The 19,038-nt window shown below is 36.5% G+C and overlaps 1 protein-coding gene across 6 annotated transcripts in view; it reads right to left on the minus strand.

Moving 5' to 3' along the window:
• Positions 1-8,418: 8,418 nt before the first annotated feature.
• The window catches only part of KHDRBS2 (KH RNA binding domain containing, signal transduction associated 2), a 569,820-nt gene continuing 559,200 nt past the window's right edge, over positions 8,419-19,038 (minus strand). For 2 of the 6 annotated variants that reach the window (XR_005367883.1, XR_005367882.1), the window contains exons 14-17: positions 16,085-16,295; positions 15,401-15,502; positions 10,123-10,181; positions 8,419-8,629 (exon numbers count right to left, since the gene is read on the minus strand). The gene's annotated coding sequence lies outside the window, so the exon portion shown is untranslated. The remainder of the gene's footprint in view (positions 8,630-10,122; positions 10,182-15,400; positions 15,503-16,084; positions 16,296-19,038) is intronic. The other 4 variants (XR_005367885.1, XR_005367884.1, XR_005367886.1 and 1 more) reach the window with 3 other exon arrangements.

Here is a 19,038-nt window from a genome sequence, read left to right on the forward strand (position 1 = left end):
TAACATTTACTTCTTAAAGATTAAAATAAATGTGAAAGCCATGGATCAGTGACACTTAGATCTTTTCTTTTCTTTTTTTTTTTTTCACTTAGATCTTCTCAAGAGAAACTACCCCTTTCTTTTGTCTTTTTTTTTTTTTTTTTTTTTTTTTTTTTTTTTTTTAATATTCTCTACACCCACTGTGGGGCTTGAACTCGTGACCCTGAGATCAGGATTAGTGCGCTTAACTAACTGAGCCAGCCAGGTGCCCTGAAACTATCCCTTTCTGTTAAGGGATGGCATATCGGGATCAGTAAAGACACTATAAATGTCTCTCCTCTACAAGACAAAGATGCTCTTTAAGGAGTAGCCCACTTTCTCTCCTGGCTTCTAGGCCCATAATTTGTGTTAAATCTCAGCATAATCTGAGTGGAGATGAGCTAAGCCTAATAATGGATGAAATATTTTATATCCAAAGGAGCTGTAAAGATGAGTCAGCATGTTTCAGCTGGATCTAAGGAGTGGGCTGGATTTTGAGGAATCTTGGTCAAGTAGGCTAGGATGTAAGTCTAAATATGCAAGAATCCACCGACTTGGGTGTCTTTCTTGGAACATAGGCTTTAACACTAGCAAGGACCCTAGGGGATTTGGTAACTCAGTGTTAGAGTCGCTCTTGGAAGCCTGGAAAAAGTGAGATCCTATGCCAGAGTGGATCTGTGGATCTGATTGAGTTTCCCTGGTAGACAGTGGAGAAAGAAGTAAAAAAACCATAAAAGCTCAGAGACATGAACATGCTGAAATGAATATATTATGTAAGACCAGAAGACCAACGAGAGTTTTTGTTGCATGAAAGAGCCTAGAGGACACATGATTCATTAAGGTCATTAAGAATGCACCCATGGTGGGTGATTATGATGTGTCAATATAGGTTCATCCTTGGTAACAAATGTACCAGTGTGATGAATGATGTTGATAATGGCAGAGGATATGCCCATGTAGGAGCAGGAACTATATGGGAAATCTTTGTGTTCCTCTCTTTTATTGTGAACTGAAAAAAAAAAAAAAGTATATGCCCATGTTGAGAGCATCAGCATCACTGAGAACTTCAGTGGCGGCTCTCATCTGAAGGCCAAAGATGATGGTAGGAGAAATACCCACAGAATGAGGTTCAGTAAGAGCAGAGGGTATAATGGGACTTGAAGGAATAGATCCCATTTGGAAGTGCTTAATTGCCTGAAGCTAGGGCATCACAGTTTCTATAATGACTGGAAAGGCTGACTGACAGCCATGGGACCTTGACTTGCAAGGAGCTGTGGGGATGGTTAGTGGCATCTCAAGGAGCAGAATAGATGGATAATCAATAAGGGTACTGCTTAACATGTACACATAGCAGAAAGTAAAAATGAGGAATGATACAATAATGCAGCAAGTGTAGACTGTGAAGATTTCTTCAGACTTTGTGGCAGATCCTATGGTATAGGATATGTCAGTGGTGGATAATGATGCAGTGTGGGATTTATAAACCCTAGTGGGAAAATTACCACTCTGGGATTGAAACAAGGCAATACCACCTGCAGCGAAGGAGCATATGCCTCCTCAGAAACCACCCCTGCTATGTTATTGAGCCCTGGTGGAGACAGAACTCTTGTCCATAGTGTAACAAGTGACCATACATTCAGAACTATTCATTATAACTGGGCTCTCTTGGACCTACTAAGTCATAAAGTTGAGCAGGTCCATCAGCATTCCATCATAAAATGGTAATAGTACATCCTGGTTGAGCCTGAGAAGGACTAGAAGACATTAGTATAATGTATAAGCAGGTACCCCAAACCACTATGTCACCCATCAAAGGTGCACAATGCCCCTCCCCCAGCTTGCATCAGAGGCCTGATTTGTGGAGGGTGGGGAGTTGGGATTCCATATGACCACCCAAAAAAGGCAAAAGATCCTGAGTTTGACTTATGGATAGATCAGTTTGTACATGGGTGTAATCTGAAAATTGAAGTTGGCTACATTATAGTACATTTGGGGTGGCTTAGAAATTCAGTGGAGAGGATAATCTTTCCTCGTGGGAAATGCACATGTTTATCTACTTTATGGGGAAAGAAGAGTGACCTCAGGTGAAAACATATATAGATTCTTGGGCAGGGGCAATGACCTAGGACTGGAAAATAAAAGGATTAGAATAGTGAAGATAAGGCAGTTTGGAGTAGAAATATGTGGAGAGTCACATGGGAGGAGACAAAGAGTCTGGAGATTTTTGTATCCTGAGTCAATGCCAACAACAAATCGTTTTCCAATGCAGAGGTACTACATACCTACGTACACAAAATTATTTGGCTAATGACTTTCCCCAGCTTTTGTCATCAACTATCCCAGAATTGGCATAATGGACATATGAACAGAGTAGTCACAATAGCAGAGATGGGGCTACAAATTTGCCCTGTAGCATGGATTCCCATTTGCCAAGACTGAACCAGCTACTGCCACATCTCAAATCTTCCCGCAAAAAATACCAATCTAATGCTTCTTAACAATTCAGTTACACTGGGGATGCTGCATTCTGATCCAGGAATTCACTCTCACAGGAATAACTATCTCTTATGAATATGGGTACACTTATGGATTTGACTTTCCTTTCCACAGAGATTTAGTCAGCATCACTATCTGGAGGTTTACTAAAAGTCTGATCTATAGGCATTGAATTCCTCATAACACTATCCAACAGAGAAACCACTTCATAATAAATGTGGCATAGGAATGGACCAGTGGCCACAGGATCCACTGACTGGATCACATACCACACTATCCAGAGGCAGCTTTTCTGTCTCTCTCTCCTCCCTCTGTCCCTTCCCCTACTTGTGTTCTCTCTCTCTCTCCCTCTAACAAATAAATAAATCTTAAAAAAATAGTGAGTGGGCATATGGAGCAATCCTAGTTTAAGAAAGGTATGATTGAGTAGGGTTTAGAATCATCAAGAATGAATTTTTGGGTTATACCACCAGGTAAATCAGTAGGACCTACAATTATTGCTCAAAGACTAACTGCAGAGACAGTGCTAGAGTCTCTCAGAAAGAGAGATCCACAGGAATGAATGGATACTTTCTGGAAATCTGTGGAGGAGAGACTTTATGAGACATACAAGGATAGACTGTATGGCCATTGAAGTGTAACACTCACATATCCCTTCTAGGAAACCTGCTGCAAGAAGAGTAGTTGGCAAATTACCTCTAGTTGCTTTATTCCTAGGACCCAGTGCAGTGTTCCTATAGAGCACATGCTCTCCTGGGCTGCTCCCAGCCCATAACTGAGTACAACAGACATACTGTATAGAGGCAGGTAATTCTGGCCTGTTTTGTCAGGCCAGAATTATGGCCTGTTTTGGCCAATTATGGCCTGTTCTGCTTATGAGCAGTTTTTCCTTTGGCAAGGTACTGCTCCTCTACCCAACCTTTATCCCTTCCTTCTCTCCTTTCACAGATGTCAGACGTGTACCAGAATCTGAAGGCTTTTCCTGATTTACTCCTTCTCTTTATCTCTGCAGACATTTCTCCCAGTAAATCACTTGCACATCTAATTCTTGGCATTTACTTCTCAGAGGAATAAAACTGAGATATTAGATATGATGCCTATGGAAGTTCTAATCCTTGTGATTCAAACTAAGCACTCAAAAATATTTTTTTAGGGACACCTGAATGGCTTAGTGGTTGAGCATCTGCCTTTGGCTCTGGGCATGATCCTGGGGTCTGGGATTGAGTTCCTTGTCAGGCTCCTTGCAGGGAGCCTGCTTCTCCCTCTGCTTAAGTCTGCCTATGGCTCTGTCTCTCTGTGTGTCTCTCATGAATAAATAAATAAATTAAAAAATATATTTTTAAGTCCTTAGTAGCCAGTATGTTTTAATATGTTACAGAAATTGCTTATGTCTTAAGCCATTTTCTGATACCTCCTAAGCACAAAGCTATGAATATTTTGCATGTATATAAGGTCTGATTATATAAAAGATATACTGTATTTTTTAATTTGAAATAATAAATATTCATTTATATTATTTGCAAGGTCCATAATCTATTATAGATGTGTATAGAAGCAATATTCAAATATAATGAATTTTATGATATATCATTTTCTGCTAATAGATATTTTACTTTTAAGTAAGGCATATTCTTTCTGGAACCCATTTCTGATTGTTCAAAAGTTGAATAATAAATAGCTGAAATAGAAAAAATCTTTTACATAGTTTTCACATCTGTCACCGTCACTGAATAAGAGAGAAAAGATAATGTTTTTCATTTAGATGCAATCATCCTCAAAGGCAAATACATATAGGCAAAATTGCAGGTATAGGGAGTTGGATGGTTGATCTACTTCTTCTTAGCTGATAACTGTAGTAATCTGTGGCAATGAATTGAACAGAGAACATGTCAAAATAGAATAATTATAGCTAAGTTTATGCTGGTATGCAACGCACAAAATAAAGGGAGCGTTAGTAATGCTGACCTTATCACCTTTGCATTTGTCTAACAAGAATGAAATATTTTAAGTCCCTGCTATATCAGTTTTGGAATTATATATTTTTTAGATCACATTTTCTTTAGGGATTTGTTCTGAATGCATATAGAAGATACATATTTTAGACATCTGGTTAAAGAAGGAAGATGCGAGAACTGTTTGTATTCAGGCTAATGTTAGTATCAGGCTCAGGGTTGACTTCTTTAGGAAAATATGCTGTGTATGTTTGGGTTGCTTTTCTGATGTATATCCTCTTGACAAGGACTGTAGACCTTGGTAAGTAGCTGTGAACACTGAATAATACCATGTGACCTTTCTCTTTGTGGCCAAAGTCACATCCCTAATCCTATTTTCTCTTCTCTCTAGTTTGTTTTGGAACTTCAACTGCCTACTGGAGAGTCTACCTATGAGAGCCCAGTTACTCCAAATTTATTGTATTCTGGAGTAAAGAACGTGGCCTTTGTCCTGGTTCTTCAGAGGAATCCTCGAAATCCTTGAATTTCCAAAATGTTAAGACTGTCTTTGTTATTTTTGGAGGCTTTTTGAGCCACAACTGAATTTCTGCTAATAAGATAACTCCTGGAGTGCCTTTATATAGTTTATGTTAACCAGATGAGCCAGGAAGGGGGCTGGCTATGCAGGAAAGACCAATCATGTAGAGAAGTTTGGGGCTTTGAGTCCTGTAATATCAGCCTGATCTCTGGGGAGGAGATGGGGTTAGAGATTAAGTTCAATTTTATAGACAGTGGTTTAGTCAGTCATACCTATGTGATTAAACTCCAACAAAAAAATCATGTACAATGATTTTCCGAGCGGCTGACATTCATCAATATCCTGAGAGGGTGATACGTCTTGAGGACACAGAAAGTTTCACGATTGGGAAGTTCCCACATTTTCCTGTATGTTTCTTCATTTAGCTTGTTCTGATTTTTATGCTTAACTTTAGTGTTTTCTTGAAATCTGTGATTCATTCTAGTGAATTATCAAGCCTGGAGAGATAGTGGGCACCTTCAAATTTGTAACCCCTTGGTCCCACATATGGGTGGCCTAGGAACCCAAGAGCTCAAGGCTAGAGGGAAAGTGGTCTTGTAGGGGACTGTGCCCTTAACCTGTGAAGTTTGACTGAATTTGGATTGTTAACATCAGAACTGCGTTGCACATTCTTTAAATCCCGAAGCATAATCTCCTTTAATACCCAACCAATTTATCTGCTGAACTTTCTATTCCTCTTCCCACACTTTCTACCATTCAGTCCAGTTTCTTCTTCCTTCATAACATCTCTCACATGCATCTCCTACAGTTTGTGTTCTATTGTCACGTGTGTATCCATTTTTGCTTGGGCTAATTTAATACAATTTAAGCTGATCTATCTTTGTGGCAGTCTTTTCTGTATTGTTCAGTCAAATGTATCCCCCTTTCCCTCTCCTCAAACTCAAACATCTTTTTCCAGAGATATCTGTTTAGGGCCCACTGCAACAGCCTCTCACATGGCAGGCACTTATTTGTTGAGTAAATACCTCCCTGCTGTTCAAACGCCATTGCTCCAAGGAACCCGGCAAGTTGATCCCTACACATCTCTTCAGTTCTGTTTTTCTTACTTCCATAAATTAATCCTTTGTTCCAACCAAATTGTTTGCTCCCAAACAATATGGCTCCATCTCCATTCCACTGGACAAGCTGCATGGCTGAAATGCTCCTTTTCCTTCTCTACGTGTCTAAGACTCCATGAGGCTTCTTGGACTTCATTCCTCAGGGATTGCTCTCACCTCTGAATTCTCTTGGCATACCTTGTATGCATATTGTGTGTATTGTATGCAGTTCTTAATTGGCTCTTAGTCTCGATCACCTGGGATTTTATATTATTCCAGTTTCTTTTAAAAATCTTTCGAGAACAGGCAAATGTAATATAATTTTTTTGTGTGTGTGATCCTAAGGACTAAAACATGTAAAAGGTTCATTAGATTTCCAGTTTTCCTATAGATTTTTCTTTTATTCTGTCTAATTAGCACAAGCTAATCAGGCTTTTATAGTCAAGCCTGATCTATAAAAACAATGAAGATGGGGAAAATACCTCAGCTACTAATTCTGAAGCTGTTCTAATCCACCCAGTGTTTTAATGTCTGAAATTTTAGAGGCAACATTGTCCATATTGTCCTCCTTGTAGCCAGAATTGCAAAGAAATTAGTTGTTTGTTGTCCTGTAGGGCATGTGTGATTTTTCACTTATTTGTTCTAATATGAACTTTTCTCACCTGAGTCTTCAAAGTCAGCAAAGGCTCACATTTTCCACCATGGAATGAAGCAAGAAATATACTTACTAGCATTATTGGGCAGCCCTCACTGTTTCAAACAGTAAAGGAACCATGCTCCAAACTTTATTTAAATAATACAATGTTTTTAGGCAGTTTTGCAGGCCTTACTTTGCCATATCTTCTTACATCACCTGCATGGCTAAATATTGGCATTCTTTGTTATTTTGTGGCAAAGAGAAGAAAAACAAGATTCCATTCCTACTAATCAAGAAGGATACATGATTCAGCATTCATTCAGTATAGACATGCCTTGAGAAGAAATGGCTTTTTTGTGAGCAAAACACAACTTTTTAGAAAAGAAATCAACTCTGAAGGTGACTGCAGGGAATTTACAAAGTTTACTTTTGGGCAAATGAGTTCTGGGGCATTAGGTCTATGTTTGTTTTAAAGAGGTTTGTATGTTCTGAGATGGACTGATCAATAATAATACGGAAAAACTAGGGTGTTATAAAGCTGAATTTTAAAGTATAGCACATATAATCTGTGAATAAGGATGAATGTGTTTGAAAATAAACATAAAGGGAATAATAAAACCTTACTTCTCTGAAAAGTATTAGCTGTTAGATGTATTAGATCTAAATTTATTAGATAAACTTCACATTTCCTTATAAGATTCCATATTATTTTTACTTACTGTCAGTAGAAATACATTTTTACAGATCTTACTTTGTCAAATATAATCTTACAGTGGTCTCATATTCCTACACGTGAGTTAATGGTTTCTCTCAAATAGTTCTTTCAACCATTTACATGTTTGTGGATCAGTACACATTTAAAAATACTCAGAAGGGAATTTGAAAATTAACTCCTATCAATTCAAAGGGATAGCAAAATTATGTATTGATAAAACGGTCTTGTAGGGAGCAAGATGGAGTCAGTCATGTCAAGCAGGGGCCTGTGTCAGGCAGTGATGCAAGCAGTGTAGGGCACTGTAGCTACAAAATATCACTGAGACCAGCACCAGCTGACAACACCCCAAAACTGATAACAAGCAGAAGCAGAGGAGGTCTGCAGGGGCCCAAGACTGATTAAATCTCTTTAAAAGGGGAAGATTTTTGTAGCAAACTGTCAGACTCTTCAGACATGACATCTCTATGTATGACCCTTAAAAAAGGCAGCTGCCACCAAAGGCTCTGCCTGACTGATCTCTGAACAGAACCGAGATCCTTCACTGCTTGAACATCATAAACAGTAAGTGCTGAGAGCTGACTCAGACCAGACAGAGGCCTTACTTATCTCAACTGTGTGCCCACAGAGCAGTGTTTGGTTCATTAACTTCCTACCCTCTGTGTATCTTGTTTGTTGTGTGATTTGTCTTGTGTTATGCTCTGTGTGCCAAGTAAGAAGCCAAGTTAATCATGTGGTGAAATGTCATTGAGTTTGGAATCATGAACCTGCTTTGTAATTATGTTAACCTTGCTTTATGACTGAATAAAGCTGATGTTGTGGAAAGACAGAACTTGTGTGTGCCTTCATATGACAGGTCTATGAAATGAGTGAAAATGACTGAAAATGTCATTTTTTACACTCTTACTCCTGCCTTTTGAATTAGTTGTTAAACACTATACTGAGCTGGAAAGAAATGAGACTAGTAGAAAGAAACGTAGATATGCACATATTTTAAACACCTGTTTATTTTCTAATTTTACAGCTGTATGATACGGCCTGATAGCTGAAGATCATACTTGTACCAGAATTGATTTCAGGAATGAAAGGTAGAGCAAAGACATAGGTAAAAGACAGCTTTCTGGTGAAGGCCCCAGCTCCAACTATTGAAGATTTCCAATGTCTTCGGCAGTAGAAAAGATGGTCTTTCGAGGAAAGTACCTAGAACCGAACCAGAGGTACATGATTGAGAAAAGCTTTCTTGGGAAATTCTCACATACAATAATGGGTCATATTATGGCAACAATACAGTGTATACTTATAGAGCAGAGTAAATTCGGAGCTGATGCCTGCAATGAAGAATTGCAGAATAGGTATCAGTGGAGCAGATTATCTGTTTTAGGGGTCCTTGGACATTGGGAAAGAGAAGAGAGTGGCCAGGAAACAACAACAGTGATGAGCAAGGGACATATTTCATCATATCACTAAAAGGGAAGAGCTGGGATCTATGTATGGGGAATATAAACTGTACCAAAGAATGACATCTTGGAGTTCAGTGCATCATATCTAGGGCTGGGCTGACTATTGGAGGCTTATGTCAGCATATACTATCTGTCTCTTGGTTCTGTGGCTTTTAAGACTCCTTAGTGAGAGGCACTATTGCTTTAGAAACAAATTATTTTAAGTTGGAAACTCAAGTCATATCTTTCCCTTTCTTGATGAACATCTGACTATTTCCAAAGAGGTTACATTTGAGTTTATGAGGTAAAAGAAAAAAGAAAGAGAAAAGCAGCTTTTTACCTAGAAGAGACACATAAGTAAGTTTTTGGAATCAGAAATACAGCCCTAACGTAGGTAATGTCATTCTTTCAGTAATCATTTTTCAGTATTTCCAATGTGCCAGTTACAAGGTAGATATTAGAGCTATAAAGATGGATAGGACATGTTTCTGCCCATTAGAAATTTACATCCTAGTGGAGGATAGAGACAAATAAGCAAAAAATGACAATACAGTGTTCCATTTTCTCATGGATTTGTTGGAGGTACTCTAAGAGGGGAGGTATACCTAACCCACATCAAAAACAAGGGGAAAGGGTCAGAAAATACTTCCAAAACAGTGGCTGAGCTAAATTTAACTATCAATATATGTGGTCATGACTTTGTATACAGGGCTATCTGTTGAGTTAAAACTGTTGAGTTGATATAAATAAATATATCAGTGGCATTTAAAGATGAGTTAGTAGTGGACCTTAAGTGCAAACTAGGAAAATTTGATTTGAAAGAAATGGGAGATCAATTAAGTTTTTAAGCTGGGAGCAACAATATGGCAGAAATGCTTCTAAAGCTTTCAGTCAGTAGGGTGATCTGGTGAAAGGGGATTGGAGGAGGGAGGTAAGCAATGTCAACCACTTACATGTGAACCAGCAGAGATGAGAATCTAGGATGGTAGTTGTAGGGAAAGCACAAATTGTCAGCATGTGTTTGGATTTTGAATTAATTTCAAAGGTTTTTCTCCTCAAAAATGGGCATTTGGTTGAAATTGGAGGAGAGATGAAAGCCATAAATCAATCAATAAGAGCACCCAACTGATAACTGGTTGGAAGACTGTGAAAGTCTCTGGAGATGTAAATATAGGATTTGAAAAAGACATGGAAACAGATGAAATGGGGAAGGTAAAAGTTGCTTCCCAGATGTCAGTATCAGTGTCCACTTACATGCCCATTTATTCCTTTCACAGGGCTGCTGATGTTGCTTTCAGCATGATGAAAATGTTCTGAAAGAAAATGGGAACAACTATGTTTGTGAAAAGACTTGCACCAACTAATGTGAGTGTGGCCAACAGAAATTTGTGAGTTGAAATAAAGTTTAATATACCTAGTAACTGGACTATTATTTTAATACCAAATGATCGTTTGAAAAACTGTGTCATGTGGCACTTGGAATGGTCCTAATATGAGAAATAAGCCCACTCAAAATAATTTATCATGATAAATCTCATGGAGAAATAGAGGAAGAACATACTTAATGAGCACTTGTGGTATTCCAGACATGGTGCTAGGTGCTTTATTAGAACAAAATTTTTCTCACATTAGAATGTGTACATACTGCATTTTATCATTTTAGTTGAAAAGTTTGACGGAATGATGGCATTAGTTCCTCCTAAGAAAGTCATAGCATAAACAATTTTGAAAAGTAGTTTGGATACAAAAAGTAAATGGTTAGGTCCAATTAAATATGTTCAGGTAAGTGTTTGTGAATGTCATATTCTTGATTACATATACTTTCTACCTCCATTTATTTATAGCTATATTTGTTGGCACCAATGCTTTCAGGTCAGTCCCTATGAGGATGGCAAATTCTGATCTCCCTGTTGGTAGAAGTTACTTTCTGACAGGGCCATTTTCCTTTGGGATGGATTGCATCAAATTCATCACTGCCACTAGAAAATTAACAAAGCAGATATCTTACAGATCTCAATTTGAAATAAACATCTCCAAACAAAACAAAACAAAACAAAACAAAATCTCCATATATGAAGGGTAGCATGCAATTTCACAAATAAAAATGAAAACCAATATTTTCCTTCTTTAAACATTCTAATTTATCTGAGTTATCTTTATGAGGTGTAAAAAAAAGCAAACTGAGTAAAAGCCTCCTTAGGACAAAATAAATTACCCTTTGATATCCAGTGTAGCAACCTCCTATTTGAGAAAAACAGAACTTCACAAAAGCTTAATATATTCAGGATTTGACAAAGTGTGACCCATTTACTGAAGCAGAAAATGCACCACAGGTTTTTCAGGTTTTTTTTTTTCTTTCAAAAGCAGATAAATCATATTTATCAGTGAAATAAAAGAACTGCTTCTAGACTTATTTAGGAGAAAATTGGGAAAGAAAGGGGAGAAACAAGAATTTTGACTCAAGAAGATAATCCTCAAATAAAATGTGGTAGGTTTTAAAGATTTCATAGGAATGTCAGAATGGGGAGATATTTAATGAATTTATGTAAAAAGAAACTGGTAGTTACTGTAGATTTCTTCAAGCCCTCTAGATACCATGAGGATATTGAACAATTTATAGAAGCCACATGCCATTTTTCATAGGATATTTCTGAGATTTTTGTCAGGATTTTATTTTCTTTTATGTATGTATTTTTAAGATTTTATTTATTTATTCATGAGAGACATAGAGAGGTAGAGACATAGGCAGAGGGAGAAGCAGGCTCCCTGCAGGGAGCCTGATGTGGGACTTGTTCCTGGAACTTCAGGATCATGCCCTGAGCCAAAGGCAGATGCTTAACTGCTGAGCCACCCAGGCATCCCTTTATCAGGATTTTAAATATACTGGAAAAAAGATACAAAACCCTTACTCTGACTTATGTATTCTCCTAAATGCTCATTTCATGATAGCACTTTTTACATTTTTCTGCATGTATCAGTTTAATGAATTGTCTTTCCTCTGCATGCACCACTTTAATTGTCAATTCCTTGAAAATGAGGAGCTCTGTCTTATATACCCTCACATACACGGTGCCTTGTACTGCATTTAACACAAAACAGCTGTATCAACAAATGTTTGTTGATTGTAGGACTAAGGAAATAAAAATGGGAGTCCATGGACATTTCTTCATAAAAAAGTATATATTAACATATAGATTGAGATACTTTTATATTAATCAAGCACTTAAAATAGACAAATATGACCACTGATTATATTTTAATACATTATCCTTCTAAAAAGGATCTTTTATCTTACATAAAAGAAAACTCATTTCATTTATATCACCTAACAATTTTATAAAATACTGAAAAAGCATGTAATTGTAATTAATATTACTTTAACAATTCTAAGTGGTGAATGTTATGTTGATAAGCTAGGAGTGTGACTGAGAGATTTTACTTCTCAGCCTTATTTTTAGATTTCTTGGATCATTTAGATTTATTTTTTTAGATTTATATTTTAAGCCAAAGTCAGAAATGGAGCTACAACTGAGGTTTCTAACAATTTGTTTAAATTTTAAATTATACAGAAGGATTAGAAAAGTCTTTTTTTAAAAAAGTCTTTTAAGTGCACTTCATTTATTCGTTAACAGTTACTCCCAGTGTCCTGATGGAACAGATCAGATGTGGCGAGTATGAGTTGAGTCCATGGTGCTGCAGATGAAATTAAGAAAAAACAAAACAAAACAAAACAAAAACTAACCAACCAAACAAAAAAACATGGGAAATCACTTTTAGGACCCTTGAAAACCATTTCCAGTCTAAAGCTACAGGGCAGAAATGATCAATAATGGTGGCCATTTAGCTCATTCATTTCTTTTAATGAACATGCTCACAACTCACTAAAAGCATTCTTATAGGACTGGGATGGATTTCAATTCTCTGGTGACTGACAGAAATACAGCCTTTGATAAAACCTGGAGGGAGTAACACTGCTCCCCACCATCCTTCCTCCCCTTCATCTTTACAACTTAGTGCTGTTTCACTCAGAAAAATATGTCATCTTGGTACAGAATGACAAGCAGTTGATCGGCAACTATTAGCCGAATTCTTCCCATGATTCTTAATGCAGTTTATTTTAGGAAAGAATCCCAAAACTGTGAATGCATTTCAAATATGTAAAGTCTAGTAAATGTAGGAATAAAGGCCTCAAGAAAAAATGGGCACTGAGCTGGTTTAATCATTTTATTAATATTCAGTAGGATCGTTTCCATTTCTGTAGTCACTGCCCTAGTTCAAGTAAGCATTAATTTGTATCTAATAAAGTGCCATTAATACTGAGAATCCTTATAAATTGCTTTTGATAAATGAACAACATCTGGATTATTGCATCAGTCTCTTAACTTGTCTCAACTATTCAAGTTTCTTTCAATTATTACCTATTTTATGTCTAACTGTCGGGAAGAAAAAAAGCCCTCTCTTGAATTTCCACCAGTATTTAATTCTCTGCTTATGAAACTCGAGTTTACTTATTCAAAATTCTTGTGCCTGAGATTAATTTTTTTTCCTACTGACTTCCCAAGAACCTCATTTCTTCCTATTCAGTTATTCTCTTATGACTTCACTGCATCCATATTTTTCAAAAAAGTACATTTTAATTTTCTGGTGTCATAATCTCAAATGTCTAAGTTTAAGAATTTCTAGGAAAAAAATACTAGCCTGTTGGCAAAGACTGGAAAGTCCCTGTGATTTCAGATGCCCCTTTCTTGGATCTAAGTCAGAGTTGAGTTGGGTAAAGGTGGAAGTAGCTGTGGTGGGGGAGGGGGAGGGAGGATTTACTGGGCCTCTTTGTTGTTTCCTTTTCTCCCTATTTGTAATATTATATTGTCTGTATATGAGAGGTTTTGATACTCAAAGGATAGTAAATCTTTTCAGAGCAAATGAACAGTATAGTTACTAATCAAGAGTAAGTTTACTAATACATATTTTGACCCTTTTGATGGGATTTTTTTGAAGTTCAAGTACTACAGACACATAGCACATGGAATTGAATTGTGTCCTGTCTTCATAATTCCTGTCCTCATATTTCATGTTTGCAATGGGGACAGAAGATAAACTTAGATCAAAATCCTCTAAAGGCATGAGAGAAATGAGACTTTCAACAGTCTGGTTGTATGGTGTGAACCTTAATGTGGATAAATATTAATTTTAGCAGACAAATTTCTGTGACAGGACTTGGGGTTTTAATTGAATACTTTTTATCAGCAAGATTAGTTAAATGCCTGGATTCATAGTTTCTATGTCATTAAGGAGTTGTTTTTTAGAATAATATTATCTTTGTCTTTATAACTCTGCAACATCAGTTACAACTTTCCACTTCATGGAATCTCAGAGAATCTGGGCATATCTGCCAATCATCTCTGTTATTATGAAGTGTCAACTCTATTATGAGAAAACAATTTCAACAACAATTTATGACCTCAAATATAGAAGCAAGCTATTAAATTTACTTCTTAACTTCTGTGTTTCCTTCTCTCATCCCATTTTGGGAAATACACCTCCCACAAATACATTCTCCAGTTTCTGCCAAATTGTGTATTTAACACACCAAACACACCAAACTGAGTCCCACACCTAAAATGGGCTTTCTCATTTGCCCAAGTCATTCTGCCTTGAACTGCCATTTTAACATTTCCAAACAATGCTTTATTCATTTCACTTATGTTTTCCAATGGCATCCCTACAAAATGAAAAACAATCTCTTTATTTTATACAGTAAAGGACCTTCATGATATGATTACTTTTCACTTGCTCAATTTTTCTCTCTTAACCACCTCCTGAACCCTTAGTGCTCCATGTAACTTGGGAACATACTTTATGCTTATCCACTTGGCTTCCCATCTCCAGTTGGCTACTTTCTTACCATCTTCTCCACTCCTGAAATGCTCTTCTCTTCTCAGCCTACTTCAATCACTCACTCTCCCCTCTAGGGACTTTCTTTGATTTCCCCAACCATAAATTCTCTTCATTCACAAAATGCACATAGCACTTTCCATCTAATACAGTGGTTTAAAACTACAGGTGATTTTTCCCTCAGTCTTTAGATATGGGCAATATCTGGAGATACTTTTAGTTGTCCCTAGTGGGAAGGTGCTATTGGTGTCTCCTGGGTAGATGTCAGAAGGCAGGGATGCTGCTAAACATCCCACAATATACAGGACAGTCCCTACCACTAAGAATGAGCTGATCCAAAATGTCAATAGTGCTGCTGTCGCAAACCGTAATTTAATCCAATTTGACAACTCTATTTCAATCCTGCCTTTACTATGTTTAGTCATCTGTATTAGGATATAAGCCTCTAGAAGAGTGGGACCACACCTGATGCAGAATTTTATTTCCTCAAAATTCTAGTGCAAACTCTGGTATATGTGAGCACTCAAAAATATTTTTATTTTTATTTTTTTATTTTTTTATTTTTATTTTTTTTTCAAAAATATTTTTAAATCTATGGGTATGGATACCTGGAATAAGCATGCAAGAAGAAAATACTTACCAATCAAGCTACATTAAGTTCGATAGATACTTTCTTTGAAGCCTTTGAAAATTCAGCTATCATTTGAGGATCTCTTAATGATGAAAATCAATTGGCATTATGCTAGCAAAGAGAGAACATTTGGGTCAGCATATATTTTTGTGATAAGCAAAAACAAAGAGACATATTACAACTTTACTGTATTTTCATAGAAGATGAAAAATGCAGAGTCTGAGGTATTCAGCGTTAGGATATCTATCCTTAATAATTATCTTCTAATTTCTCCTATGGCAGATTTGTTGAGTTGTTGTTATTATTGTTGTATACTATGCCACAAACAATTAATCCTTCCACAAAGTTTTCTCAGTTGCTGAGTAGTATGTGTTGGTTAAATCAGCTCCAATTTGTTTGTATTCTTTTAAGTGGAGCATCTAGCTGTTGGGCAAAATAAAATATTAAATTATCTTGCCAACTTGCTATAAATATTTGAAAATGCTATTAGAATACACAAACGGTTTTTTTAAAGCTTGCTTATGAAATGAAGTGATGCATTTTGCTTACTAATATAATATCTATGTTTATATCATGTCCAACAGTCTCCGGTATATGGAAAACTGAATGGAGTGGATGGTTCCCTGCTCTAGAGGACATATTCAAACAATTTGCCTGCCATTCAAGATCCTCCCAAATTTGCCCTCTACTTACCTGTGTCTCTTTCACAAATGTCCTGCTTTAATTGAATCATTTCCTTTATTATCTCTTGAATGTATCTCTTACTTCCTTCACCTCTAAAGTTTGTTCTTCTTTTCTTTTTCCTCAAGTTTTTCAATCATAGGGTTTAGTTTCTCTTTTTAGTTCTCTTATGCTTCTTGAATTGCTTGCCATTCTAAACCATCCTTGTCACATGTCAGCTTACCTAAAAAGAGTCCCTTTATCTTTTAAATCATGCCTCTGCCTGATTTAAACATAGCATCTTATACAACTTAATTAATAACTGCTACTGACATTTTGTTGTCATTATATTTGTGCATTATTATTTTTCTTTTTCTTTCAGATTGTAAAGTCCTAGCAGTAGGGACCTTGATTTACAGACATGTTTGAATCATTTTCAGCACCAGTATACTGTCCTGTACATAGTCATTGTTCATTATACGGTAATTGAATAGATGTTGAATGAATTAAAGTTTTTCTTTAGAAGTAGAAAATAGTGTGGCAACCTGGCTAAAAAATATGAAATGAAATTTGTTTTTCCAACAAATAAATATCAAGAATAAATGAAGGGAGGACTGGTATGGACATAATAATCAAAAGTGATGTGTGAATCTTGTTTGAATTTTGATTGGAACAAATAACTTATAAAGGAACATTTTTGTTATAGTTGGAGAAATGTGTATATAGAATGGGTAATGGATGATATTAAGTATCAGAAGTGCATTCATTGTGTTAGAAAGTTTTCAAAAGTTAGAAATGCATACTGAATTATTTACAAACAACATGTTTGATATTTTATTTAAAATATTCCAATAAAAAGTACTAGGGATAATAAAAAAAAAACTTGGCAACAATTGTCAAAGTACTGATGATTATTGAGGCAGAGTGAAGGCTACATAGTGTTCATTAAACTATATCACTCTAGTTCAGTGTAAGTTTAAATATTTCCACTGAAAGTTCATATAGATTTATAAAGTGCAATAGGAGAATCACCTTTTAGTCAATCTTATGGTAGGAGAGTAATCTCTCAGTCGTTTTACATATTTACTCTAGGCGACTCCAGTGACTTGGATAAAATATCATTATACGATGTTTAACCCAACACTCGGGAACCAATTCAACATGTGAAAACATTGCATTAGTTGCACAACGTCCTGCTCCTTTGCATGCTACAGAAAACTACTGGGTGCGTAGTGAGTCAGTCTGGCTCTTTACTTTTCTCGAAGGATCCCTTTTCTATTATTCATAACTGTCTGTCTTGAAGGAGGTTAATGTTAACTTAATAGCTAGCCACTAACCCCAAATGACTTACTCTCTTGTCCCGAGAATGACCACCAGCCCTGTAAGAAGCAAAGAATAATTTTTTATCTTTGCTAGTTGAACTGGATCCACTCATCCTTAATGTCATGGAAGAGAAATGTTATAAGGAAAACTTTTCTTTAATAGACACATCAGGGATCAGGTAAGTTGATACAGAGGCTGTGGACATTACCAGGTAATAAATGCTAAAGAAAGATGGCAAAGACAGAACACAGATGAATTTGTAATTTGAACTAGACTTAGTTTTGTCAAGTCTTTCTCTCATACTCATTCTTGTCTTCTCATCTTTGTCGCCACTTTCCCAGACAAGCTCCTATTTACATCTCCTTCAGGTGATGGTCCAAAGCCACTAACCTTGGTTGTCTCCAAAAGCATGCCCCAAATCACCCCCAAAATCATAAAATCTAAGTTATAGTCTTGGGCTTGATAAAGAAACACAGCTTTCAAAGAAGTCCTTTACCCTCCCTGCTTTCAATCACCCCATGCCCTTCTTTCTATTGACAGCAGTGCACTTCCATTCCCCTGTGGGTTACTTCAACATTTTTCCTAGTTGTCTTTTTGCTTACTTTTTTACTCTTCAACACACACTCTCAGACGCTTCCAGATTAGGCTTCTTAAAATATGGCACTTACCATACCAATCCCATGTTCAAAAGCTTGCAGTGGCTTACCATTGCCTATTATGTAAAAATCCATTTTTGTTCACTCAGAATTCCAGGCCTCACAAATCTGCCTGGAGTTTACATTCTAAGTGTGACTTTTTTTAAGCATTTGAAACTATGAATCCACAGAACTAATTGTACTTCTCTGAAAATACTCTGCACTTTTGGGTCTCCATTCTTTGCCTTATGAATTTTCTAATTACTTAAAGCCTCTCTTTCCATAGATTTCTACTTGAGACCATCCAATTTTTCTTTTGTCATCCTGTAGCACTAAAGTCTTCCTGTCCCTGTCAGAATCCGCATCTTTCCCCCCAAGGTTCTACAGCTCTTCATGTGTATCTTTCATGCACTATTTCCCCTCACTGGTATTATAATCTGGTATGAGCTTCATTTCTCCAGTCATAAACCTTTGCCAATACGACTTACTCATTTCACCTTTGTATCCCTAGTCTCTGGCATAATGGTCTGTGCTTAGGATATATTTAGTAAATAGTGGTTAAAGGGCTGGTCAAAGGAATACTAAAAATTCTATGCAAAGATAGAGATCAAAATAAAGCAGGGTTTTCCAGTTGTTTAAACATTATGGTGTTTAAATTCTAATTATCAAATAAATTATCACCGTTTATTTGAGGCTATCCCAGGCATTAGGCTAAGTGAAGCTTTGCATTGTCACATTTAATCCTCTCAGTTTAATAGCTCTTTAATGAGAAAATTGAGACTTGGAGAGATCAGGTAACTTATCTGTACATGTCTATCTGATTCAAAACCAGGTCTGCTTACAGTGAAACCTAGTCACGTTTCTATATTATAATGTCTGGAAAGCCCTAGGGTTTAGCAGATATAACTCAAAGGACACCTCAAGAGATTTTAAAAAAAGACTCAAACTAAAAATAATTCCCTTTATGCATCCTTTACCTCAATAATAGAAGCTTTTGTTTTGTTTTATTTGAGTGAATTTTTTAAAAAG

Source organism: Canis lupus, chromosome 12 (assembly GCF_011100685.1).
Source record: "Canis lupus familiaris isolate Mischka breed German Shepherd chromosome 12, alternate assembly UU_Cfam_GSD_1.0, whole genome shotgun sequence".
In the NCBI taxonomy this organism is placed as follows: Eukaryota; Metazoa; Chordata; class Mammalia; order Carnivora; family Canidae; genus Canis; species Canis lupus.